The sequence below is a fragment of the Schistocerca americana genome, chromosome 4, assembly GCF_021461395.2.
Source record: "Schistocerca americana isolate TAMUIC-IGC-003095 chromosome 4, iqSchAmer2.1, whole genome shotgun sequence".
Lineage (NCBI taxonomy): Eukaryota > Metazoa > Arthropoda > Insecta > Orthoptera > Acrididae > Schistocerca > Schistocerca americana.
This window is the reverse complement of record NC_060122.1, coordinates 583,677,362-583,703,786: the sequence shown is the minus strand read 5'-3', so window position 1 is coordinate 583,703,786 and position 26,425 is coordinate 583,677,362. Positions and strand designations below refer to the sequence as shown.

General features: G+C 42.0%; 1 protein-coding gene across 3 annotated transcripts in view; it reads left to right on the top strand.

Moving 5' to 3' along the window:
- Positions 1–26,425, top strand: part of LOC124612802 (PC-esterase domain-containing protein 1A-like) — a 260,996-nt gene that overhangs the window by 202,465 nt on the left and 32,106 nt on the right. The gene's annotated exons all lie outside the window — the stretch shown is intronic.

The window sequence follows — 26,425 nt, the reverse complement described above, 5'->3', positions numbered from 1 at the left end:
AGGTCAGGAGAGCATGGAGGCCATGGAGGCCATGGAATTGGTCCGCCTCACCGAATCTGTTGTTGAGAAGCATAAGAACACTTCGACTGAAATGCGCAGGAGCTCCATCGTGCATGAACCACATGTTGTGTCGTACTTGTAAAGGCACATGTTCTAGCAGCACAGGTAGAGTATCCCGTATGAAATCATGATAACGTGCTCCATTGAGCGTAGGTGGAAGAACATGGGGCCCAATCAAGACATCACCAACAATGCCTGCCCAAATGTTCACAGAAAATCTGTGTTGATGACGTGATTGCACAATTGCGTCCGGATTCTCGTCAGCCCACACGTGTTGACTGTGAAAATTTACAATTTGATCACGTTGGAATGAAGCCTCATCCGTAAAGAGAACATTTGCACTGAAATGAGGTTTGACACATTGTTGGATGAACCATTCGCAGAAGTGTACCCGTGGAGGCCAATCAGCTGCTTATAGTACCTGCACATGCTGTACATGGTACAGAAACAACTGGTTATCCCGTAGCACTCTCCATACAGTGACGTGGTCAACGTTACCTTGTACAGCAGCAACTTCTCTGATGCTGATATTAGGGTTATCGTCAACTGCACGAAGAATTGCCTTGTCCATTGCAGGTGTCCTCGTCGTTCTAGGTCTTCTCAAGTCGCGAGTCATAGGCTGGAATGTTCCGTGCTCCCTAAGACGCCGATCAATTGCTTCGAACGTCTTCCTGTCGGGACACCTTCGTTCTGGAAATCTGTCTCGATACAAACGTACTGCGCCACGGCTATTGCCCCATGCTAATCCATACATCAAATGGGGGTCTGCCAACTCCGCATTTGTAAACATTGCACTGACTGCAAAACCACGTTTGTGATGAACACTAACCTGTTGGTGCTACGTACTGATGTGCTTGATGCTAGTACTGTAGAGCAATGAGTCGCATGTCAACACAAGCACCGAAGTCAACATTACCTTCCTTCAATCGGGTCAACTGGCGGTGAATCGAGGAAGTACAGTACATACTGACGAAACTAAAATGAGCTCTAACATGGAAATTAAGCATTTCCGGACACATGTCCACATAACATCTTTTCTTTATTTGTGTGTGAGGAATGTTTCCTGAAAGTTTGGCAGTACCTTTTTGTAACACCCTGTATAAATCATATTCATCTTTCTTGGTGCCAGAGGTCTTCCTTGGTACCTTCATTCCTGCTTGCACCACAGAGATTACAAATGATCTCTAGCAGGTAGGTTCCCACAGTATGTGACCCAATGTTGAAAAACCAGTTGCGATCACACACATCTTTACTCTGAGCTCTATATTTGATGTACTTGATACATGGCCTTTCGTGAATGGCATGGGTCACTGCAGCCCGACACAGATTGTTTGTAGAGTTTGCATAGTTTCACTCCAGTGAGAACAAGACCTCGGTGGAGCTGCTACATGGGCACCAACCACGGATCCTCCTCCTCCTCCTCCTCCTCCTGCTGCATCAGATTCTGCAACGGTTGCAGCCAGGTGCACCTGTCTAAGCTCGAGGTTTTTTGCCACGGGCTGAACTAGGTTCCTCCTGACCTACTGTCGCCAGGACCAGTGCCTGTGCATCATCCTTCCTTCTGACAAGTGGACATCCCGTCACTTCGACCAGCTGCAGCTGTGCACGGCAGGGTCTGTTCTGGTCCACTGCCTCCCCCACCACCCCCACCACTGCCACTGCCAACGCCTGTTCATGCTGCAGTGGAGGGGGGGGGGGGGGCGCTAGCTGGCAGCTAACTGTCTGGGGTCCCTGCCTCTGCACACCCTAGACTGCCACCAGTGGTGCAGCACCCATTGCAACTGATGCTGCAGTTGCCGCCGGCTCCATTGTTGGGTCCCTCGAGCTATTGCAGTCCCCTTCTTCCTTCCATGGCTGCATTTCCTTGACCTTGCCCTTCCCTTCCTCTCTATCCTCACTCCTTCCATATTGCCCATCCCCCCTTTCCCTCTCTCGGTGTTGTGATTTATGTCCACCTGTCTATCCCCCTGGTTCCCTCTAGTGATTTGCAATTTTGTTCCTCCTGCCTATTCTCTTTCATCTTTTGGCGTTCAGGTTTCTGCTTGAGGTTTGACCTACACTCCTAAATTTTCAGTTTTTAGTGTGAGCCATTTGGGGAAGAACTCTCTTCCTATCGTCTACAGTGTGAATTCCTCTCCCCCCTTCCTTCTCCATAGCCCCCCCCCTCCCCCACTACCACCTCACTTGGTCACCAGCATGTACAGCCAGTCGTCAGTCGTGTGACGGGGATGTTATGTACCCATCTGGCTGAGCCCCCTGACAAACACAGGGATCACACTGCTGACATCTGAGCTGTTCCCTCCACATGTATGCAAAGGAGTGAATGCTTGTCTTCCTGGAGCATCAGATCTCTTGGGAATGGCCACCGTGCTAGGTGGCCCTTGCTGTGGCTGGGTGGCGCCTGTGGGTAGAGCCCATGATCAGTGTGGGACGTATCAGGGTGGATGCTTGTTGGCACATGAATGTATCAAACTGCAGAAATCTGGCCGTTCTCAAACGGCTGTCTCTTCAGATGGTGAAGCATCATTGAATGCTGCTTTGTATAACCCAGCAGCCTTCTCTGCCCTGGCTACACCGTAGGAGGAGGGCCAGGCTTTCTGTCTTGGGACGAAACACTTTCCCTGCTACCTCATCTGTACTAGGACGTACAGGGACACATTCACCGCCACAAAGCCGTCATATTTTTTGTGGAGAATAACACGGAGAAGTTAGGTGAAGTGGAGTCTCTCAGTGTGATAAGAACAGGCTCCCTCTTGATCAAAGCTTCTCTTTCCGCCCAATCTGCAGCTCTTCATGCCTGTGATTGTCTTTGCAATGTCCCAGTGTCTCTTACCCTTTCCAAATCTTTAAATTTGGTTCAGGGAGTGATTAGGGACCTCATCATGCTAACTGATGAGGAACTCCAAGCTAATCTGGAGCGATATGGGTTCATTTCATTCTACGTGTGCCGAAGGGTCTTAAAGACAACCGCACTGACACTGGTGCCTTCATTCTGATTTTCGAGGGGGTACCCTCCCAGAAAAGGTGAAGGTTACATCCTACAGGTGTGATGTGAAGCCGTATGTCTCACCACCCAGGAGGTGCTTTCGGTGCTTGCATTTTGGACATATGTCTCCCCACTGTATTGTGAATTGTGGTTTATTTGTCTCGTAATGTACATAACCTAAATAATTTGATTCAGGTATAGAAGACTTGTCAGATTGTGGTAAAAATTCACCATAAACGAAGAACAGCTGATGTTAACAACAAACAGCATAATAATAATAATAATAATGATGATGATGATGATGATGATGATGATAACAATAACAATAATAGAATTTCGTTACATATACATACAATAAAATAAACAATTATCCCTTGCTCAAATTATGTTTTCATCCTCAATGAATTCTTTTATTGAATAAGAGCGTTTCTCATACAGAATCTGTTGTAGCCTCAATTTTAAAATTTCTGGCTTCATATTGAATATGTTTTCTCCCATTAACTTGTCATATATTGTCATTCCCATGTACTGTGGAGTCCTTGCATATAATATGGCCTTAATGGCCGAAAGCTTTAATTGTGAGAGTCTTTTTGTTGTACCTATCTGCGACTCAGCATCTCCGCTATATTGTGAGTAGCAACTTACCTTTTCGTGATATAACTATGATAAGCAACTTTTAATGTACTGAAGTGGGTAGAATTTGCTAGTATTTGCATTGCAAATGCAAAACTGTTTAGTTTATTTGATAGGAAGTCAGTATGTGTATTCCAGCTTAAATTCATGTCCACATTTAGTCCCAAGAAATTGACTGTGTCAACTTCTTTAGTAGGTTGATTGTCATGTTGAATTTCAAGTTCAACACATTTTGAATATTTGGTTTTGAAATGTAGTATATGGGGTTTTGCAACCCATTTAACTGGAACCAGTTTTCTAAGGTATTCAGTGTGCTTACTATGGAACTCAGAATTTTTTCTGCATTGTCATCTTCAATTGAAGTATAATTACACTGAAGAGCCAAAGAAACTGGTACACCTGCCTAATATTGTGCAGGCCCCGTGAGAGCATGCAGAAGTGCTGCAACACGAAGTGGCATGGACTCAACTAATGTCTGAAGTAGTGTTGGAGGGAATTGACACCATGAATCCTGCAGTGCTGTCCACAAATCTGTAAGAGTATGAAGGAGTGTAGATCTCTTCTGAACAGCATGTTGCACGGCATCTCACGTATGCTTGATAATGTTCATTTCTGTGGAGTTTGGTGGCCAGCGGAAGTGTTTAAACTTAGAAGTGTGTTCCTGGAGCCACTCTGTAGCAATTCTGAACATGGGGGTGTGTTGCATTGTCCTGCTGTTATTTCCCAACTCCTTTGGAATGCACAATGGACATGAATGTATGCAGGTGATCAGACAAGATGCTTACGTATGTGTCATCTGTCAGTCATATCTAGACATATCATGGATCCCATATCACTCCAACTACACGTGCCACACACCATTACAGAGCCTCCATCAGCTTGAATAGTCCCCTGCTGACATGCGGGGTACATGGATTCATGAGGTTGGCTCCATAACTGTAACAATCCATCCACTTGGGACTCACATTCGGAAGGACGACGGTTCAATCCCGCGTCCGGCCATCCTGATTTAGGTTTTCCGTGATTTCCCTAAATCAGTCCAGGCAAATGCCGGGATGGTTCCTCTGAAAGGGCACGGCCGACTTCCTTCCCCATCCTTCCCTAATCCAATGAGACCGATGACCACGCTGTCTGGTCTCCTTCCCCAAACCAACCAACCAACCATCCACTTGATACAATTGGAAACAAGACTCGTCCGACCAGGCAACATGTTTCCAGTCATCAACGGTCCAATGTCGGTGTTGACAGGCCCAGATGAGGCATAAAGCTTTGTGTTTGGCAGTCATCAAGGATACATGAGTAGGTCTGCCGCTCCAAAAGCCCATATCGATGATGTTTCATTGAATGGTTTGCATGCTGACATTTTTTGATGGCCCAGCACTGAAATCTACAGCAATTTTCAGGACAGTTGCACTTCTGTCATGTTGAACGATTCTCTTCAGTTGTCATTGATCCTGTTCTTGCAGGATCTTTTTCCAGCTGCAGCAATGTTGGAGACTTGATGTTTTGCTGGATTCGTGATATTCGTGGTACAATTGTGAAATGGTTGTATGGAGGGTTCCCAACTTCATCCTTACATCAGTGATGCTGTGTTCCCTTTGCTTGTGTGTCAACTATAACTCCACCTTCATACTCGCTTACCTCTTGATAACCTGGCATTGTAGCATCAGTGACTGATTTAACGACTGCGCCAAAGACGTGTTGTCTTATATAGGCGTTGCCAACTGCAGCACTGAATTTGCCTGTTTACGTATCTGTGTGTTTGAATATGCATGTGTATACCTGTTTCTCTGGCACTTCAGTGTATATTTATGAGTAAGTAAATTATGTAGAATAGGAGCAGGATTGGTCTCAAAATGGAGTCCTGAGGCACACCATGTGATACTGTACTCCATTTAGATAAATAATTCATTGCATCTGAGGTGATAATTACCCTTTGTTTTCTGTTGTGTAAGTATGAAGGGTCTATACAAGGGCAATACACTTGAGGGCAATATTATGGAAATAGAAGAGGATGTAGATTAAGATGGAATGGGAGATATGGTATTGTGTGAAGAATTTGACAGAGCACTGAAAGACCGAAGTTGAAACAAGGACCCGGGAGTAGACAATATTCCATTAGAACTAATGAGAGCCTTGGGAGAGCCAGCCACGACAGAACTTTTCCATCTGGCAAGCAAGTTCTATGAGATAGGTGAAATACCCTCAGACTTCAAGAAGAAAATGATAGTTCCAATCCCAAAGAAAGCAGGTGCTGACAGGTGTGAAAATTACCGAACTAGCAGTTGAGTTGAGGGGCATGAAAGGGAAGCAGTGGTTGAGAAGGGAGTGAGACACAGTTGTAGCCCATCTCTGATTTTATTCAGTCTGTATATTGAGCAAGCAGTAAAGGAAACAAAAGAAAAATTTGGAATAAGAATTGAAATCCGTGGAGAAGAAATAAAAACTTTGAGGTTTGCCAACGACTTTGCGATTCTGTCAGAGACAGCAAAGGACCTGGAAGAGCAGTTGAACGAAATGGACAGTTTATTGAAAGGAGCATATGAGATGAACATCAACGAAAGGAAAACGAGGATACTGGAATGTAGTCAAATTCAATCAGGTGAGGCTGAGGGAATTAGATTAGGAAATGAGCCACTTAAAGTAGTAGATGAGTTTTGCTATTTCGGGAGCAAAATAACTGAAGATTGTTGAAGTAGAGAGGATATAAAATGTAGACAGGCAATGGCAAGGAAAATATTCCTGAAGAAGAGAAATTTGTTAACATAGAGTTAGAGTGTAGATGTAAGTGTCAGAAAGTCTTTTCTGAAAGTATTTGTATGGACAACAAATAGTTTAGACAAGAAGCGAATAGAAGCTTTCAAAATGTGGTGCTACAGAAGAATGCTGAAAATTAGATGGGTAGATCATGTAACTAATGAGGAGGTACTGAATAGAATTGGGGAGAAGAGGAATTCGTGGCGCAACTTGACAAGGAGGAGGGATTGGTTGGTAGAACATGTTCCGAGGCATCAAGGGATCATCAGGAGGGAAGTGTGGAGGGTAAAAATCATAGAGGTAGACCAAGAGATGAATACACTAAGCTGATCTAGAAGGATGTAGGTTGCAGTAGTTATTCAGAGATGAAGAGGCTCGCACAGGATAGATTAGCATGGGGATCTGCATCAAACCAGTCTCTGGACTGAAGACTACAACAACAACAAGTATGATGTTAGTCAATTTAGAGCAGTGTCCTTAATCCCATATTTGTCTAATTTGTAGATAAGCGAGTCGTGGTTCACTGAGTCAAATGCTTTTGTGAGATCACAAAATATACCTGCAACTTGACTCCTCTGATCCAATGATTTGCTTGTCTTTTCAATAAAGTTATTCACTGCATCCAGAGTGTTTCTTTTTGGTTGAAATACTTATTGGTTACTTAAAATAATACTAGATTTTACAATAAAGTTTTTGATCTGCATTGGAGCTACTTTGTCTAACACTTTTGACAGTACTGGAAGAATAGAAGTAGGCCGATATTTTGCCATGTCTTCCCTCGTCCCTTTCTTGGACAGATGTCTGACTTTGGCATACTTCAAAACATCGGGATAGCACCCCTGTTTGAAAGACTGGTTGAATATTTTAGTTAGAGAAGTGCTGTTATGCCACACACTGTTTTAACCACTTTAATGAGTATCCCATCCCACACAGCAAAATTTTTTAATTTATAACATAACATTTTCCTCGTTCTTTGTTGTAATATTTTTAAAATCCATAAGATACTCAGCTTCTTGGTGGATTCCAAAGGGATTTACTTTACTCTGATACTCCCATACATCAACATCTGACTTTGCCACACCTATGAAGAATTCATTTAAACACTGTGATATTTGAGCCCGGTTTACAATAAAGCTGTCATCTACTTTATTCCTAGATATTTCATTACTACTAACTCTAACACGTAACTCCGATTTGATAACAGACCACATTGCTTTTGGTTTACTTTTATGTTGTACAATGAACTTCTTGTTTGCAATTAGTTTGGCTGCCTTCACAATTTTTAAAAATAAAACTCTATAATGACAAACATACTCAGTAAAAAGTCTGTTTTTACTGTATTTCTGTTCATTGTGGAGTTTCCTTGTCCTGGCACTAGAAAATTTTATATTCTTGGTTATCTGTTTATTAGTTGTTTTGTTGTATGTGGTTCTGAGTGGCAAAGTTTAATTAACTATTCCAAGAAAGCTACGTAAAAATGGTTAAAGTTACTATTACTCGAAATACAGCTGTTGTAAGGCCATTAAACCACTCTTAACTTATTTCTAAACATAATTGAATTTTTTTCATTGAAGTTTGTTTTCAAATGGCTTTTCGTTCTTAATTTTTGGTAGTTCAGTCAGTAACGCACAGTGGTCAGAGATTCCTAAATCTATGTAACATTTATAAACATCTTCAAATACATAATTTGTTTGAATATTATCAGTACAGATAGCTGACTGCACATTTACTTTAGTGGGTTGCATGAAATTTATTTTGGAGCCAAAGTTTTTTGATAAAGTCAGTAAATTTGGACATGTCATTGCTTTCAACTATGATGTTAATCTTGAAGTCAGCAGCTGTTACTGTCTTTTTCCTGTTTTCTTTATTGAGCTTTTCAAGCAGACAATGAAATTTCACCAGAAAATCTTAAATTGTGGCTTTCTCTGGTACTGTATAAATAGAAACTACTATGACATTTAGGTCTCTCAGTTTGATACAGCAGGTTTCAAATGCACGCTCTTCATTCCAATGATCAAATTCATTTGTTATTTTGTATTTTATATTAGAATGGGTAAGTATGCAAGAGCCTCCATCTGATTTTTTTCTCGTCTACAAAAGCTGTTGCCTAATTCGAAATTTTCAGTTTTAATAAGATTTTTAATATTGTCTGATGTAAGCCAATGTTCATTGAGGCAAATAACTTTGATATTTCTGCATTCAGACAGAATAATTCGTAATTCATCCACTTTATGACTTTTGTTTGGAAAGTCAGCACTTAGGCCATTTATATTAAAGTGCATTATGCAGGGACATTCTTTTCTATTTATGGTATCAAGCATACTCTTTCTTGGGTATCGTTTTGGTCTTGTAATTTTTGTTACCAAACACTGTTTCTCATCCCCATCATTTCTTACAAGTTTCCCCTTTTTTTGCAGGATTTTACATGTGTCACCGAACATTTTACTAAAAATTTTGGATCCTTACCTATTTAAATGCGGTCTTTACCAAAACATTTATTGATTAAGAATTTATTTGGATTTATGAACACAGCTCCTAGATTGTTACAGTTTATTCTCTCAATGTATCAATCACTGACTGATCTTCTGTAGATAATACCACTCGTCACAATTCTAGGTATTTTGTAGAGGGTACTGGCAGTTGAATTAAATTTCTAGTTTCACTTATAATTTCCTCTTTAGTGCTGCTTCTAAGAGAATTTGTACCTACGTGGATGAAGACTCCTTTGTAATTCTTCAGAGATGCTTCTGCTGAACCATCCTGTGAGCTATACATGTTGCTAAAGTGTTTCTTCAACTGGTGGGTCTTGATTCCAGGATGAACATCTATTGTGGAATTTGGCACTACCACATTTTTCAGCAGAGAATCGCCTGTAATATCATTACTGAGATGTTTCAAATTCTTTTTACTGTAAGTTACACTTGTCCACTTGCATTTATTTTCAGTTCTTGAGACTCCGTACAAGTTACTTCATTAGCTGCAGCAACCTCATTGTTTGTGCTAATAACCATATCATTCTGCTCATTTTTGAGATTATCTCTTTCTATTGACTCTGCTGTTCTGCAAAAATATTTTTTCCCATGTTTCAGGTCGCTATTTTCTTGCTTCTGCACTGATAATTTTGCTTTTAAAGCATCAGTGTCTCTACAAAGCACTTTAATAATTTCTTCCTGTGAACTCATTGTGGAAGCTACTTTTGAGTTTTTGTAGTGCAAACATCAAAGCATGACCAGTGAACATTGTCACCAATAAATTTTAGGCGCATTTTCACACACCCTTCGTGCAACCACATGTTGCGCTTTTACACAAAGAGTTCCTTTTATAACCAGTTTCCAACATTTTTTACATGATGCACTATTTTATGAGCACTTTGCACTGCAGTTTTCAGTGGGCACCATCTTGTGATCAAATTGTACAGCAGACTCTCTGGGTGGCGACGGTGGTCACACACTCCGTGAGGGAAGCCCTTGTGTTCTGCCATGTGTGCCATGTGTGTGTGGCAGTTGTCATGACTGCCGCTCTCCTCACTAGCCAGATTGTCCAGCTTACAAGAGAGAAAAGAAGACCCCAGAATACAAGTCCCTGGATTGCCTGTCTTATGCTGGTCTTGCTAAAAATCTGACACACTCCATCCAATGTCACTTTCTTCAACTTTTGCCTCTGTTACAGCCTTTCCCTCTCCTACCTCTTCCTTCACCTAGCTCTGACCCCAGTCCCCCCCCCCCCTCCTCCCCTGCAGTTTCCAAGGGCTCCCCCCCCCCCCCCCCCCGCCCCTCCCAGCTGTAGAAATGCCCCTTCTTTGGCACTTGCCAGTGATAGGGACCCCTCTCCCCAGCATCTCGCAGGCGTGCTTCCACAGCTCGGCCATGAGATGCACCACCTGTGTGCCCCAAGCTTGCCCACTCTTACGGTTCCAGATATTGCAGAACCCTTTACTCCCTCTGTCCCCTGCCATCTTCCACCTCCAAAAGATGAGGATGAGGATGAGGATGAGGAGGAGGAGGAGGAGGAGGAGGAGGAGGAGTCCCAGGACAAGGCCTCTCGCTTCCTCTGGAGGTGCCATCTCCCCACTCACAACCTGAGTCTGACATCTTATTCAGGGATGTCACCCCATCCTTGTTGGTGAAGATCACTGACCAAGTGACATGACCTTCTCTCAGCTTCTTTGTATCTAACCTGGACTCTCACTGCGTGATAATCCAGTGTAACTGCAATAGATACTATCAGCACCTACCAAAAATACAATGTCTTGTTTCCTATTATTTCACGTTCTGTCTTTCTCTTGAAGAAATGCATTTCCGTGAAGACCACTCTCCAAAGTTTCATGGTTATTGGACATTATGTCAGCACTGTGCTGGCCCCAGGATAGCATCTGGAGGGGTCTGCACTTTGGTTCACTGCGACGTCATTAGCCACTGGATCCCCCTTCATACCAAGCCAGAAGCAATAGCTGTTACAGTGCAAACGGCTCCCACAATCAACATGTGCAATGTCTAACTTCCTCCAGGTAGGCCACTTTGTTATGTTGAACTGTTTACCTTAATGCAGCAACTCCCGCCCTCAATTCTCTTCCTCGGGGACAGTGCACACCTTGGGGACAATGCACACCACCCCCTGTGGGGGAGTGCCACTTCGAAAGGAAGGGGTGTTCTAATTGACTTGGATTTGTGTCTCCATAATGACAGTTCCCCTACCCACTTTAGTGCCAGTCATGGCACCTTTACTGCTATCAATCTCATGATCTCTTCCCTTCCCTACATTGGCCACCCCGTGATGATCTTTGTGACAGTGATCACTTTCCAGCGATATTGTCGTTCTCCTCCTGCCGCCAGGCAGACAGGCCCAGATGTTGGGCAGTCCACCGAGCCAGTTGGCTTTTGTATATGTCTGCTATGCTCTTACACAACTCTCTCTCGAATTGCTTTGATGCGGTCAAGCAGTGCATCCCTGCCACTATTTTTCATACTGGTGGCACTGCTGTTCCCAAATCCACAGGTCAGCTTTATCATAGACGGGTACCGTGGTGGGCCAATGACATAGCAGTTGCCGTCCAGGACTGTCGAGGGGTGCTGCAGCAATTTAAATGATACCCTTCACAGACCAAACTCCTCACTTTTAAGCTTCTCTGTGCTGAGCCTTGTTGCTTTATTAAGCAGAGTAAAAAAGGAATGCTGGGAACACTACGTTTCCTCCCTAAGGTTGTATGTCTCTTCCTCGCAGGTTTGGTGCAAGCTTGGTAACATTCTGGACTGCCAGCGACAGTTATCCTCCAAGGAGCTCTGTGCACTGATCCATTCATCCTTGCAGAACACCTGGTGACACACTTTGTGGTGACATCGGCATCCTATTCCTATCCTGCTGTATTTCTGCAGCAGAAATGCCGAGTTGAACAGACCCCCCCCCCCCCCCCTCCCCGTTTCAACCCCCACTAAGCTGAATCCTATAATGAACCCTTCTCTGAATGGGAATTCTTGCAGGCTTTTACCTCTTTAGATGACATGGCCCCAGGCCCCGATTCCATCCACAGCCAGATGATCCAATACTTGCTCATTACCCAGAGGCAACATCTTCTCAGGGTGTTCAACTGCATTTGGCTTATGAGTGCTTTCCCATCATAATGGTGAAACAGTCTAGTTATCCCTGTCCGTAAGCCCAGGGAGAACCCAGCATCTCTAGACAGCTACCGCCCATTTAATCTGAGAAATGTTATTTGTGAACTGCTTGAGAGGCTGGTTAGCTTCAGGTTATGTTCGATGCTCGACTCCTGGGGTCTTTGTCCCAGTGTCATTGTGGCTTGTGGGAAGGATGATCACCAACCAATCATTTACTCGGATTGGAAATAGATATCCGACAGGCTTTTAATAACTACCGGCACCTTGTTGCAAACTTCTTCGATGTATGTAAGGCATGCGGCACAGCTTGGCACCTTCACGTTTCAGTTACTCTCCACGACTGGGGCTTTTGTGGCCTCTTCTTATTTTTATCTGCAAGTTTTTATCCCACTGGCTCTTCCAGGTTCGAGTTGGCACTCCATTCAGCACCACTCAGATTCAGGAGAATATCATACAGGGTTCTGTGTTAAGTGTCACACTCTTCCGCATAGCTATCTGTGGTCTTGTAATCTCACTTGGGCCTGTGGTTACCACAGTGTTTTGTGTTGATGATTTATGCATCTGGTGCAGCCCCTACTCAGTAGCATCAGCTGAGCTCCAGCTCCAAGACACTATCTGATGGGCCTCTGCGTGCGTCATCTCCCATGGCTTCCAGTTTTCTCCCTCCAAAATGAGGGTTAGGCATTTTAGTTGTGGACCCACAGTACATCCTTATCTGGGACTTCATTGAGGTGACCAGCTCTGTGATGTTGTAGCTCAGTCCCATTTTGTGGGCCTTATTTTTGATAAAAAGCTGATTTGGCTGCCTAACAGTTGCCACCTGAAGACTACGTACATGTGGAAGCTTAATGCTCTCTGCCTCCTGGCCTACACATCTTGGGGTGCGCACCTAGCTACTCTCTTCTTTACTGTGCTCTGGTCTTGTCCGGACTAGATTACGGTTGTCAGGTTTACAGCTTAGCAGCTCATTCCCCTCTGAAAATACTTGACCCAGTTCACCGTTGTGGGGTACATCTGCCTGTTGGTGCCTTTCACACTAGTCCCATTGATAGTCTCCTTGCAAAAGTGCGGATTCCTCCCTCTGCAAATACAACAGAGCCAACTCATGGTTTATTACACGATCGCCGTTCGCTGTTTCCCTGACCATCCCATGTACCCTGTCCTCTTTGCAAATGAGGAATGTCTCCCTACTGATAACTGCCCAAGGGTAGGACTGCTGGCTGGAATGTGTGTCACTTTCGTCTGTTGGGTTCTCTATCTACACTCACTGGAATACGTCCAATGTATTTCCTCCTGCAGCTCCCCTCGGATGGTGCCTAGGCCACGGATTAGGTCCGACCTATTCCAGGATCCTAAGGTCTCTGTCATGGCTGTGGTTTTCCAGCGTCTTGTACATTCCATCCTTTCAGAGTTCCAGGGTGCCACCATCTTCTACACTGATGGGTCTAAGCCAGTAGATAAGGCGGGATATGCTTTCACGTCTCCTTCTGGCTTAGAACACCATCTATTGCCGGAATCATGTAGTGTGTTCACAGTAGAGCTACTAGCCATCTACAGGGCCCTACATTTTGTTTCTCAGGCCTCCCTCCTCAGTGTTTTAATATGTCAGATGACCTCTGTCACTGACCTCTGACATGGACGAGGATGTCGCTGCGGAGTCGTCGGCCCTGGTCCTGCCTTCCAGCCTTTCAAGAGAGGACAACGGCACGCCAAACTGCACCCTCATCACTTCCACCTCTACTTGCAGGTGCCTGTCTGCCACATGCTACAGCAGCCACTGTCGTCGAGTGATGGAATGGATACCAGCACCGTCCTTGGTGTTCCCCTTGATTAGTAATCTTGGCGAGATCAGTGCTTCCCCCATGGTACCAGTGATTTTTTTCTATACCGTGCGTTTTTTTCTGTACCGGTATTTTTCTGTGCCTAGTGTTCTTATGTATGTATGTGGTTTTCACACCTCCTGTAAAGGAGGAGTGTTGTACCCTCACTCATGACGCGTGCAGTTTCATAGATACAGTTCACAAGCCCACTTATGGAGGCCACTTTTGTCGGCCACCTGACATGCTCTGGTGAGCCATCCAAGAGGCAGTACTATTTAAGCAATTGCAAATGAGTGCTTGGCATACTCTGGTAGTGCCTGGCCTATTCTGTAACCTGTATTAGTGTTGTCCGTTCAGTGTATTCAGTGCTTTGCACAACCTGTACTTCATTGTACCTTCGTTGGTTCCATTGGCTCCATAAAGTGCTTTGTTCCATAAATAGTGTTTGTTCTTGCTATAACAATTTATATCTAGTGAGATCAGTGCAGGTGGAGAAGGCAAAATAATTTTGATGAAGATAAGTGTAACACATGGATCAAACATGGTCAACAGGTGCTTCGATAAACATCCTGCCTCAGTTGTGGCTTAGTAATGGTGGAACATCAAAGGGGAAATTTGGGGAATATTTTGTGCAAATTTCCTGGTCATGTTACATTTACAATTGGAGACTAACTTAGCATCTATAGACTGGGAGATTAAAGTGTTAGGATAGGGGGTGGGTTAGGGCAGGGAAGTGTGTGAAATTGTTCTAAGTACTTAAACCAAAAATTACTTTGAGCTGTTAATCAGAGAACCAATATGTGGAGATAGCATGCTAGACCTGCTGATGATGAATAGATCTGACTTACATGACTCTGTTACCATGGAACATGGAATCAGAAATCATTAGGCAGTTACAACGTCATTGAATACAGCTGTAAATAGGAATACAAAGAAAGATAAGATGCTCTTTCTGTTAAGCAAAAGTACCAGAGACAGATGTCTGGTCAACATGAATGTTTGATCTCTGGCACTGACTATGTTGAGCATCAATGGACAAAATTCAAGAGCATCGTACAATACACTTTGAATGGATATGTGCCGAGCAATTTGTGAGAGGTTGTAAAGACCCACCATTGTTACGTTAGAAATATCTATGAAAGCAAGGAGAGTTTCACTGTAAATTTAAATATAGCCAAAGCATCACAGACAAACAAAAATGAAATGAACCCTAAATTAGCATAAGGAGGGCTACCAACTTGACAAAAAATACTGACAAGTAAACCTATCCAAAGGATACAGAGAGAGAGAGAGAGAGAGAGAGAGAGAGAGAGAGAGAGAGAGAGAGAGATATATCAGGGTTCCACATAGAATTTAAACATAAACGACCATCTCTATAAGATTACTTGTTAGTTCAATTTCAACAGATTTATTAATAACACTGACCAAATAACAAGAAGTGGTTGCCAGAATCTCTGTGTTGTTATATTCCATAGGATGACCGGTGCCAATGCACTATTCTGTAATGCAGATCTGCTCGGCCGTTGTAAGTGTGTGCTTCTTTTGATCAATACAATGGTCTTCCACAGTTGTGAAGTCTGACCAATACACGACATGCCACAACTAGAAGTAATACGGTAGACACCCACCCTGTGCAAACCAAGATCATCCTTCACAGAAACTAAAAGGACCCTGATCTTAGATGTTGGTCGAAAAACACACTTCATGTCACATATGCCCAATCCCATGCGAGATATCAACGCTGCCATCCAGCTGGAGACCCGAGAAACCTTCATGAATGCCCAATCCTGTTTGAAATGCTCCCTGTGGAAGGAAAAATGGCTGTAGACTGTGGTGCCACCTCAGTATTATCATCATCATCACTCATCTGGTGCACAGTTGGTCGATAGTATAATGCATGTCTGATCTGTCTTCCACTGTAACCATTCTGATGGAAGGTGACCTTGAGATGCAATAACTCATCTGACAAACTCTTAGGGCACGAGACAACATGGGCCCTGTGAGCCAAGATACAAAGTACCCTTTCGTGTTGAGACAGATGGTCACAACTATTAGCCTGCAGATACAAGTCAGTGTGAATAGGCTTCCTATAAATGACAGGTCTCAACGTACCACACACCTTCTTTCTGACCAACACATCAAGGAAGAATGAGACAGCCATCTTCCATCATGAAACCATTATTCAGCTGAAATGGATTCAGGTGTCCTAAAAAGCCAGTGAAATTCTCACTGCCATGAGGCCAAACAACGAAAGTATTGTCTGCATATCTGGAGGGGGAGGGGGCATCAGACATGCACATTTCAAAGGTACAGACTTCAAGGCATACCCTCGACATCTTCCATAATCAAATTTGGCAAAAGTTGGAACAATATCTTAATCGTGATACCTCACCGAAAACAATGGATGTTGCAATCTTACTGTTCGACTATGAGCTTTATCAACACTCCGCAAGCAATAATGCCTTTCTTCCCCATAGAGGTAAACAATGTGAGGCCTAAGTTTCTCCCAGCAGTTGTACATTGTGTCAACTGGCTGCATTCCCATAACTTATTTGAACCTTGCATATGCTGGGAGAAATTCGGGTCTCACATTGTTTACAACAACAGGGAGGAAAGGTATCATTGCTGGAATAAATTTAGTACAGTGTGTAGCAGTAGAGTAAGGTTGCAATGTGCATTCTCATTTTTGCTAAGGTGTCATGATCAAAATACTTTTCAACGTCTGCCAAAGTTCTACATCATGGTTATTCTCCTGCCACCAGTTGTATCAAGCAATGTGCTGGTTTAACTGTTGTTCATGAGAGGATCCATTACACTTGTTGGCAGTTGGATTTTATTTCTGAGGAATTGTTTTGGCTTCATTTAATGATTTTGTCAGAAATTTTGGCTTTTTCTTGGGACTGGATAGACAGTGCTTTGTGGTCACAGTCTATCTCGGAATTTCATTCTGTAACTGCCCAACATTTGGTGAAGTTTGAATATTTTTGTGGCTCGGAATCTAATACTACTTCTCGACGTTCTGTGATAAATCTAGTGAAGAAAGCTTCTGACGATGCAACTTCATCCTTGCTAGGGAAAGAGTTAAATTTTGCACCAATTATCAAGTGTTTGCTAGAGGTTGATTTTGTTAGTTCTGTTGAACAGGTTATTTTTAAACTACCTCATTGTGTTGCAGAAGAGACTAGGAGGGAGGCTTGATGTATGTGTTGGCTGGGGCATGTCCCCCCCAAAAGTAATAACACAGCAGCAGACAGTGCTGCTTCACATTCACTCAGAGTTGATATGGATATGTTATTTTACCTGCATACAAGGGCAGTGCTACCGTTGTTTTGGATAAGGAGAATTACGTTCAAAAGATGCCGTGTTTACTGTCTGATTCATGATAACTCATGATCAGTGTTGACCCCACAAAAAGTGTTGAGAGACAGACTAAAAGCTTCCTGAAGAAAAGTTCCTTGTTGCAGGAGACAATCAAGAGTGTTTATTCTTATTGTGGTATTCTACCTAGGTTGACAGTGAAGGGGTTTCTCTTCATCCGATTGTGAGTAACAGTGGTGCTCTGATATATCGTGTAGCAAAACACCTTGCAACTCTATTGTGCCCTATAGTAGGTTGGTGTGAACACCACATTAAGAACTCGGAGTAGTTCTTACGCCGATTAGAGGGAATGCATTTGAATGACTCTGGTATTGTAGTATGTTCCAATATGGTCTCTCTCTTCACTTGTGTTCCTCTGTCGGATTCGTCACAGATGATTGAGTTTAGGGTTGGTGCTCAATTAACAAAGTTATTGCAACATATGTTGACTTCCACTTACTTTTCATTCAATGACTACTACTATGAGCAGGCAGTTGGAGTTGTGATAGGAAGTCTATTGTCAGCTCTTATTGCCAATTTGTTCACGGAAGATTTCAGGAATGTGCATTGGAGTCAACAGCTATGAAACCTGCTTGTTTTTTTCACACGTGTAGCAGTATTTCTGTTGTTTGGCCTCATGGCAGTGAAAATTTGGATGACTTTTTAGAAAGCTTGGATTTAGTCCACTACGGAGGCGGAAAAGGATGGCTGTCTTCTTGTGCAGGCTGATAGTTGTCTCCCTCCGGCTCAGTGTGAAGGACTACTTCGTGTATTGGTTCACAGGGCCCATGTCACCTCAAGCCCTGAGAGTTTATCAACTGTGTTAGCCATCTCAAAGTCAAAGACAGAGAGACAAGTGTTGCATTGTCATTCAACTGTGCATTGGGTGAGTGATGGTAATATCAAGATGGCACCAGTGTCTACAGTCTATTTGCCTTACGCAGGGAGTATTTCAAACAAGATGGCTGTATTTTGCAGACATATGATGTGAAGTATGTTTTTGATGACCATCTAAGATCATGATCCTTTCAGATTTCGTAAAGATTGATCTTGGTTTGCATGAGGCGCATTGCAGTTGTGGAATGTTATAGCTTAGTCAAAGTATCAGAACTGTGGAGAATGAATGTACTGAGCATAAGTGGTGCACAGACTTCCAACAGCCAAACAAATCTGCCATTGCAGAATGTTATTTGTATAATGTAAAATTATTATTATTATTATTATTATCATAATTTTTCTTTCTTTTCTCTCTGAGATTATGCTACCTCACCCATTGATTATTAATTTCACTATTGGTGATTCTGACTTCCTTCATCTCTGGTTTGCAGTTGTGGTACTGTGTGTGTGTGTGTGTGTGTGTGTGTGTGTGTGTGTGTGTGTGTGTGTGTGTCAGCACTTGTTGCCAGTATCACCCAGCTGCATTCTTGTAAGTTACTTGACCACTGTATATGCCGGGAGAAACTAAAGTCCTTCGCTGTTGGCTTGTGTTGTAAGTATTTCCCAATGCCGTGTTTTTCCCCTAGTTGCAACATTTTCAGATTTAATTATTTTGTATTTGAAACTGTCTGTACATCATTATTGTAACATTAGTGTAGGTCTGTATAATAATAAGGAAGTGCAGAATTGTTTCTGTAAAACAAAGTCAGAGAAAGCTGGATGCACTGTTGTAACGTATGTTAATAAGATAGAACTTTTATGTGGATTGTTTTTTTGTATGTGTTATCATTTCAACGGTATTCATTCAGAAATATTTAACTCAATTTTTTTCAAGGTGGCACTCCACCCCCTGAATGGTCATATGGGCACACTCAAAAAACTCTCCCTTATTTTACTCTGCACTAAAACATATTCAAAGCTGATCAAAAGCGAAGTGTATCTCTTGTGTAGGTTTACTTGAAAAAGTTTTGAGCTTGCACTATACAGTCAACAAACTGAAGCAATCTGTCCAGACGCTGTGACCATAGTGCCACTGTAATTCACAATCCATTTCGTGTATTTTTGCATTGCCTCTGGTTTCATAAACAAATTGTTTGTTTTGAAAGTCTGTCTGGTTTCATTCACTGTATTTATGGATGTAATGTTTGGTTTCTTCATTGTTTCTTTGCCGGAACCACTAACTTATTTATTTTGGTCTGAGGATATTTCTTATTTTCAGTCTTTTTAGGATTCCATACCTCAGTTGGTCAAAACTGAACCCTTATAGGATTACTTTGTTGCTTGTATGACTCTTAAGACACCTTTCTCTCGGGAAAGGGTAGAAATATATAAAGTTCAAGTGAACATCAAATATTGAGGTCTGTGGTCTTTCGGCAGTGCAAAAAATGTGATCTTCGAAGTCAATGTTGTCAAAAGATGTGACCATATATCTTACATAGTTTGATACTTGCTAAATCACCCATCAAAACCTATAGATGAACTATGTGTACATACATGGTGGTTTAGTGGTTAAGCATGTGCCTGGAAACCGGGAGGTCGAATCTCAGTCAGACCACAAATTTTTCAGTCTTTGTTGTAACATGACCTTAAACTCTCAACAATGTGAGGAATCCATAGAAATGACATATGGTCTAGTTTCCATGTTAAACTGTAGGTCTCCTTCCCCCGGCAGGATAATGGGGGTAGGTTAGAGACACACAAGTCACCAAAGTGGCATCCAATAGAAATAATTGCAATACGCCATTGAACTGTATGAAATTATTATTATTATTATTATTATTATTATTATTATTATTATCATTATTATCATCATCATCATCTGTGTACATAATTAAGTTCGTATGGAAACCTCAGAGCATGTGTCCTACTCACACTCGTCCATTTACTTTGACAGTAATTTTGATATCTGCTTTCCTGTTCCAAATTAGTGTTTGTGACGCATACATGCATTTTGGTTTAGCGACAGATTTAAAGTTTCAGTTCCATACATTTGGAGACACAGTACATGTAGATATTTTGAGTGAGGTAGTATGCTGTCTCCATTTAATTTCTAATCAGGCTTCATTAGCTCTCGTTTTCAAATAAATCTGCTTGAATTATTCCACCAAGGTGTTAACATTATTAGACACTCTTTATTTTCCATATTTTATTTCTATGTGTTTCGGTACTTTGATTCAGGTAATATGTTCTGTCTTTTCAAGTGAAATTTACAAATTATTTCTTTACAGTTTGTTTCTGGGGTGTTGCAATGTCAGTGATAGAGACTGCAAAAGGAAGGTAGCTTGTCTCTAATTTCCCTCTGCCTCTGCCAAATGTGACTGAATGGTCAATTTTAAGGCTAGATTATTGCTTGCACCGCTCAGTTATTGCTTTCTCAAACATGCAGTTTAATCGTAATTGAAAGTGTGAAACAACAACAATTTTTCCTTTTTTGTGGCCTGTTTTTCGGATGTTTTTCTTTTCGATATGAGGGATCGGGACAATTTGTTCAGGTGAAACAGCAAATGACCTTAATTGATTGGTGGTGTTCTCAGAAGTCTGCTTGTTTGTAGTGTGGTAGTTGGGGTTATCATCATTCCAAAATGAGCACCCAGAGCTTAGGTCTACAGCAAGCGCATCTTGCTCTTTAGGACTGGCTTGGTTGACAGGACCATCGCTTGTCTCTGGCATAACCTGCTTATGTGAGCCAACTGAAGCCTCTCCTTGGTCATTATTGACAGTAATGTTAGCAGCCTCACTTGAAGCTAAAAGAGTGTCTCTTGTAATAGAAGCTTCAAACACTGAAACTGGAAAGATGTTTAGTTCAAAAGGGCAAACTTTTTTTTTTTTTTACCATTTATGGCAGTTAATATGGTTGCAGCTGTGAGAAAAGTTTTGCCCAAAATCTCTGCAATCTGAAACATGGTAACAACTTTACCAGGATTTGATCTTAGCCAGTTGGTTAGCTCTTGATCATAGTACATGCTGAGAGGCTTCATGAATGAAACATCTAGAGGCTGAAGCCCGTGGGTACAGTGGGGTGGAAAACAGTGGATGACCACGCCATTATCCCTTGCTCTATCAATTATGGTCAGGCTCTGCATATGGGTTGAATGTCCATCCAACAGTAACAGCATGGGTTAAAAGCCATCTCTCTAGCTGCAGAAGTTTCCTCAGGTTTCGTACATGATAAACCTGGGTTTGTTAGCAAAAATCGCCTAAGCCAATCCTTTCCGGTGATTCTTTGGCCTGGTTAAAATTATGCCGCTTGTTATTTCTCACAGCTAACTGGCATGCCAGCCGCTTTACATCATTACCAGTCAAACCAAACAAACAGCTTTTCATATTCTTTATATAAATAACTAATTCTTGTTCTTCTTCAGGGCTAAATACACTTTTGTACAGTCCCATTTGATCCTTTACAACAAAAGATTCACTTTTTTCAACTTCATTAGATTCTGATTTGAATTTTTTTACCTTACGTTCAAGCGTTGTTTGAGGCACCTGAAATGCCATTGCTGTTCGATAACAACTACTTCAGTGACAGCATTTTTCATAGCTTCTTTACTCCATGAACCCATCTCTGTTTTCCTTTTATATGTCCAAACCATTTTCTGGAAATAGAAAATATAATTAGATTTCTTGCATTATATGCTATGTCATGTGGGGCACCCCATCTTGCCCTTCCACTATGTACCCTGTCTTGCCCCCCAGGAATCATTGTTAGGTTAGGTTAGGTTAGGTTAATATTATAGCACAAAGGATATATTCAATTAGTTATTGCATGCATTAATTTATTTCTAAAAAAGCTGTTTCCAGTGATAATACTTAAGAGTGCGAGAAACAATTACTTCTCTTACCTTTTCACGTCTGAAAACGATGGAAAAATTACATCAGCACAGACAAAAACACATTTTGATGTATAGAATAGAAATGGTTCGTTCAAAATGGCTGCCAGCACTGTCAGGCACTCACATCGCAGCAGCCTACTAGTTCAACTATTCGCTGCTAGGTTGCGACATCTGCCGTGGCAGCACTTGCAAAAACCCCGTCTTGCCCTCTACTCCATCTTGCCCCGCTCTCCCCTAGTCGATAAGTGGTGATCGCACCACTGTTTGGTGGTGTTTTAAATCATAGGTGCTGATACTAGAGCTAACAATCTGGTGACTGTACAGAAGTGGGTAGCAGTCAGACTACCCTACCTGCTGAGGTGGAGATGGAGTTCCATGGAGCAGGTGGTGTGGAGGAAAGAGCTCCATGAAATCTAAAAATGCAAAGTTTCAAAGATAATGAATTTATTGTAATTGTTAATAATCAAGTTCAAAGTCAGATCTGTTAGTACATAGTACAGAGAGGCAGTATACGAGTTGGTAGCGTAATCATGTATTGAGGTGTAATTCTGAAGATAATGTGAGAAGGTGAACTGAAACTCACTTCTTATTACATGATGGAGTGAATGAGAATGAGAAGCTAATTTTCAGCAGCTTTATATGCAGCGTGTAAGGAGGTGAAGTATGAGTCAAGTTGGAGGAAGAAGGTACACAGGTTCAGGACACAGACTAGCTGGACCCTGATTAATAATGCTTAACAGCAACCAAATATTCAGTAAACAACATTTATTGTATAAAAGGAGTATTCAGGTGACAACTTGTTGAAGTGTTTGGTGCATGAGGCGAAGTATAACAAACCACCATGTATCCCAACCCAGTCTGAAACACTTAAAGTGTTAATCTGCTTGTCTTAGACTAGGTTTGCTCTGACATATCTCCAACGAATATTTTGTGTGTTTTATGATGACAATGGTTTTGTGGAATAAACCTTGTTCATTCAGAATTTGAAATTCTATTTATGATCAGCTGCATCAAAACCTTTGAAAATCAACAAATGTACACAGTAGATTTCTTTTGCCGCAGATCACTTAATGCCTTAAGATTTTTTTTGGAAGTTCTGAAGTTTCTCTAACAAGATATGTTTGATTCAAATCCTGCTTGCTATTCACAAAGTTCTGTTGGGCCAAAATTGTTGTGTTCTGTCAAGATGATGATATCATAATAATGTTTATGTGGTTTTAAAAAGTCATTATCCTCTATAGTCATTTACATCAGCTCAGGCTCTCTTTCTGTGTGAATTAATGTTATTCTCTCATTATGGTGTGTGTTCTGTTTTCCAAATAGAATTAAACAATGCACTGTTTTTCTTAACCAAGGTTGGTGTGGATGGATTTACAGCAGAAATGCTTAAATTAGTCAGACATTGCACTTTGTTAATAAGTCTCATGGTTTGTTTGGCAATTTCAACTTTTTATGGTGGCAAGGAACTGAGTTCATTTTATTATGTTTCTGAGACACACATATATGTGTGGTGTTTGGACAGTTGAGTAGCGTGCATGTGTGTGTGTGTGTGTGTGTGTGTGTGTGTGTGTGTGTGTGTGTGTGTGTTATTCTTTTATTTGTTAAAAGATTTGGAGACTTTCTTTCAGTTTTTTCTGGCAAGTAACATCAGTTATACAATTTTGCTAGAAGTTTGATCTTGAGGGTTGTGGCAATTTCAATTTTTCAAAATCTTCCCTAAAGCTTCATGTGTTTTTCATATTCCCCCTAGCCTGTCTTACTAATTTGACTGTCTTTTTCTAGATTTCCAAAAATAGTTTTTGGTTAATTACTATATTTCTGTTACTCCATTGGTTAAATACCTATTGTGGTTTAACTACTACTTTGCATCCCTCATTTGTCCCAGAGTACTTCCTCCGTTTCTGCAGTGAGACTAGTTTTCATGCTGTGTCTGTTAATTTTCTTCATAGTTTTTGCCAATTTTCTACCTTTTTCGTGTATTGTTCTTTTGTGAATTACATCTGTATTTTCCAAGAGTCAAATATGGAGACAAGTTGTTTCTGTGGGGCCAGCATCTGAACTTCATTGTTGCGCATAGAACCTATATTTGTACCCCTCTTCACCCTAAAAAAAATGATTTTTCTGTAGTTCAGATAGGATATTTCTACATGATTGGTAGGAAACTAACCAACGACTAAATTAGGTACTTGCCTAATCTTTAGTCATGATGAATTCTTCTTGAAATGACATGGATTTTCAGTTAAACATTCTGCAGAATTCAACAAGTCTTTGTCCATTTTAGTTTGTCCATTCATGTGCTGGATATTTAACGACTGTTTCCCTGTTTCTTTTCTTGATCTTACTAAAGGTATGATTATTTGATATTCTTGATACTGTTTTCCCTAGTGTTCTTCAGTTTCTCTGTCTTCTGCTGTCTTTGTTGACATGTATATCAAAATTTGTTAGTATTTTGTTTTGTTTGCATACTTCACGGTGATTTGTCATAAGGTTGTTGTTTAACAATTTTAGACTTAGTACTGAATTCAGTATATTTTTCTTTATGGCGAATTTTAGGTGTGATACCTTTGAGTATTGGTTTATCTGTTTTACTTTTGAAGGTTCTGTAGGTACCAAAATACTTGATATTCACATCTGTAAAAATCTTATTTTTTGTAGTTGCTACTCACCATATAACGGAGATGCTGACTCGTAGATAGGCACAACAAAAAGACTGTCACAAATAAGCTTTTGGCCAGGAAAGCCTTCGTCAAAATTAGGTGACACACACACAAACACTCACACACACACAAGTGCAACTCTGACACAAAAGTGCAGTCTCTGGCAGCTGAAACCACACTGGGAGCTCGCAGCACCAGCAGTGCGTGATAGGAGTGGCAAATGGGTGGGGTAAGGAGGAGGCTGGGCCAGGGAGGGGGAGGGATAGTAGGGTTGGGGGTGGGTGACAGCGAAGTGCTGCTGGGGAGCATGCAGGGACAAGGTGGAGACACGGTAGGGTAGCCAGGTGCAGTCGTGAGGTTAGACAGAGAACATTGGATGGTTGGGTGAGGACAATGACTAATAAAGCCTGAGGCCAGGAGGGTTATGGGACTGTAGGATATACTGCAGGGAGAGTTCCCAACTGCGTAATCCAGAAAAGCTGGTCTTGGTGGGAAGGATGCGTATGAAACAGGCTGTGAAGCAAACATTGAAATGAAGGAGGTCATATTGGGCAGGTAATCAGCAACAGAGTGCTCCACTTATTTCATGGTCACAGTTTGTCAGTGGCCGTTCATGAGAACAGGCAGCTTGTTGGTTGTCATGCCCACATAGAATGCAGCACAGTGGTTGCAGTGTAGCTTGTAGATCACATGACTGGTTTCACAGGTAGCCCTGCCTTTGATGGGATAGGTGATGTTTGTGACAATACTGGAGTAAGTTGTGCTGGGAGGATGTATGGGACAGGTCTTTCATCTAGGTCTGTTACAGGGATATGAGCCATGAGGTAAGGGGTTGTGTAGGGATGGACAAGTATATTGTGTAGGTTCGGTGGATGGCGGAATACCATTATGGGAAGGGTGGGAAGGATAGTGGGCAGGTCATTTCTCATTTCAGAGCACTGCAAGAGGTAGTCGAAACCCTGGCAAAGAATGTAATTCAATTACTCCAGTCCTTGGTGGTACTGAGTTATGAGAGGAATGCTCCTCTGTGGCCAGACAGTGAGATTTTTGGAGGTGGTGGGATACTGGAAAGATAAGGCTGGTACATTTGTTTTTGTACAAGATTGGGAGGATAATTATGGTTTGTGATGGCTTGAAGGAGACCCTCAGTATATTTCGAGAGTGACTGCTCCTCACTGCAGATTCAACAACCGCAGGTAGCTAGGCTGTGTGGTAGGGATTTCTTGGTATGGAACAGGTGGTAGCTGTCACAGTAGAGGTATTGCTGGTGGTTAGTAGATTTGATATGAACATAGCACTGATTTACCATATCTGAGGTGGAGGTCAACATCTAGGAAGGTGGCTTGCTGGGTTGAATAGGACTAGGTGAAGCAAATAGGGGAGAAGCTGTTGAGGTTTTGGAGAATGTTGATAGGGTGTCCTCACCCTCAATTCAGATTGCAAAGATGTCATCAGTGAATCTGAACCAGGTGAGGGGTTCAGGATTCTAGGTGTTTAGGAAGGATTCCTTTAGAGGGCTCATAAATAGGTTGGCATAGGATGATGCCAATGTGTTGCTGAGCACACTGCCCAACACGACATCCTTCATTTCAGTGACTGCTTCGCAGCCTGTGCCATATGAATCCTTTCCACCAACATCAGCTTTTCTGAACTGTGCAGGTGGGATCAGAACCCAGTTTCCTAGAACTAGAGGATTTATGATGGAGAGACACTGACCAACTTACTGCTTGCTAGGGGTTAGCTGCAACTTGTATATAGGTAAGCCATAAAGTGGTTC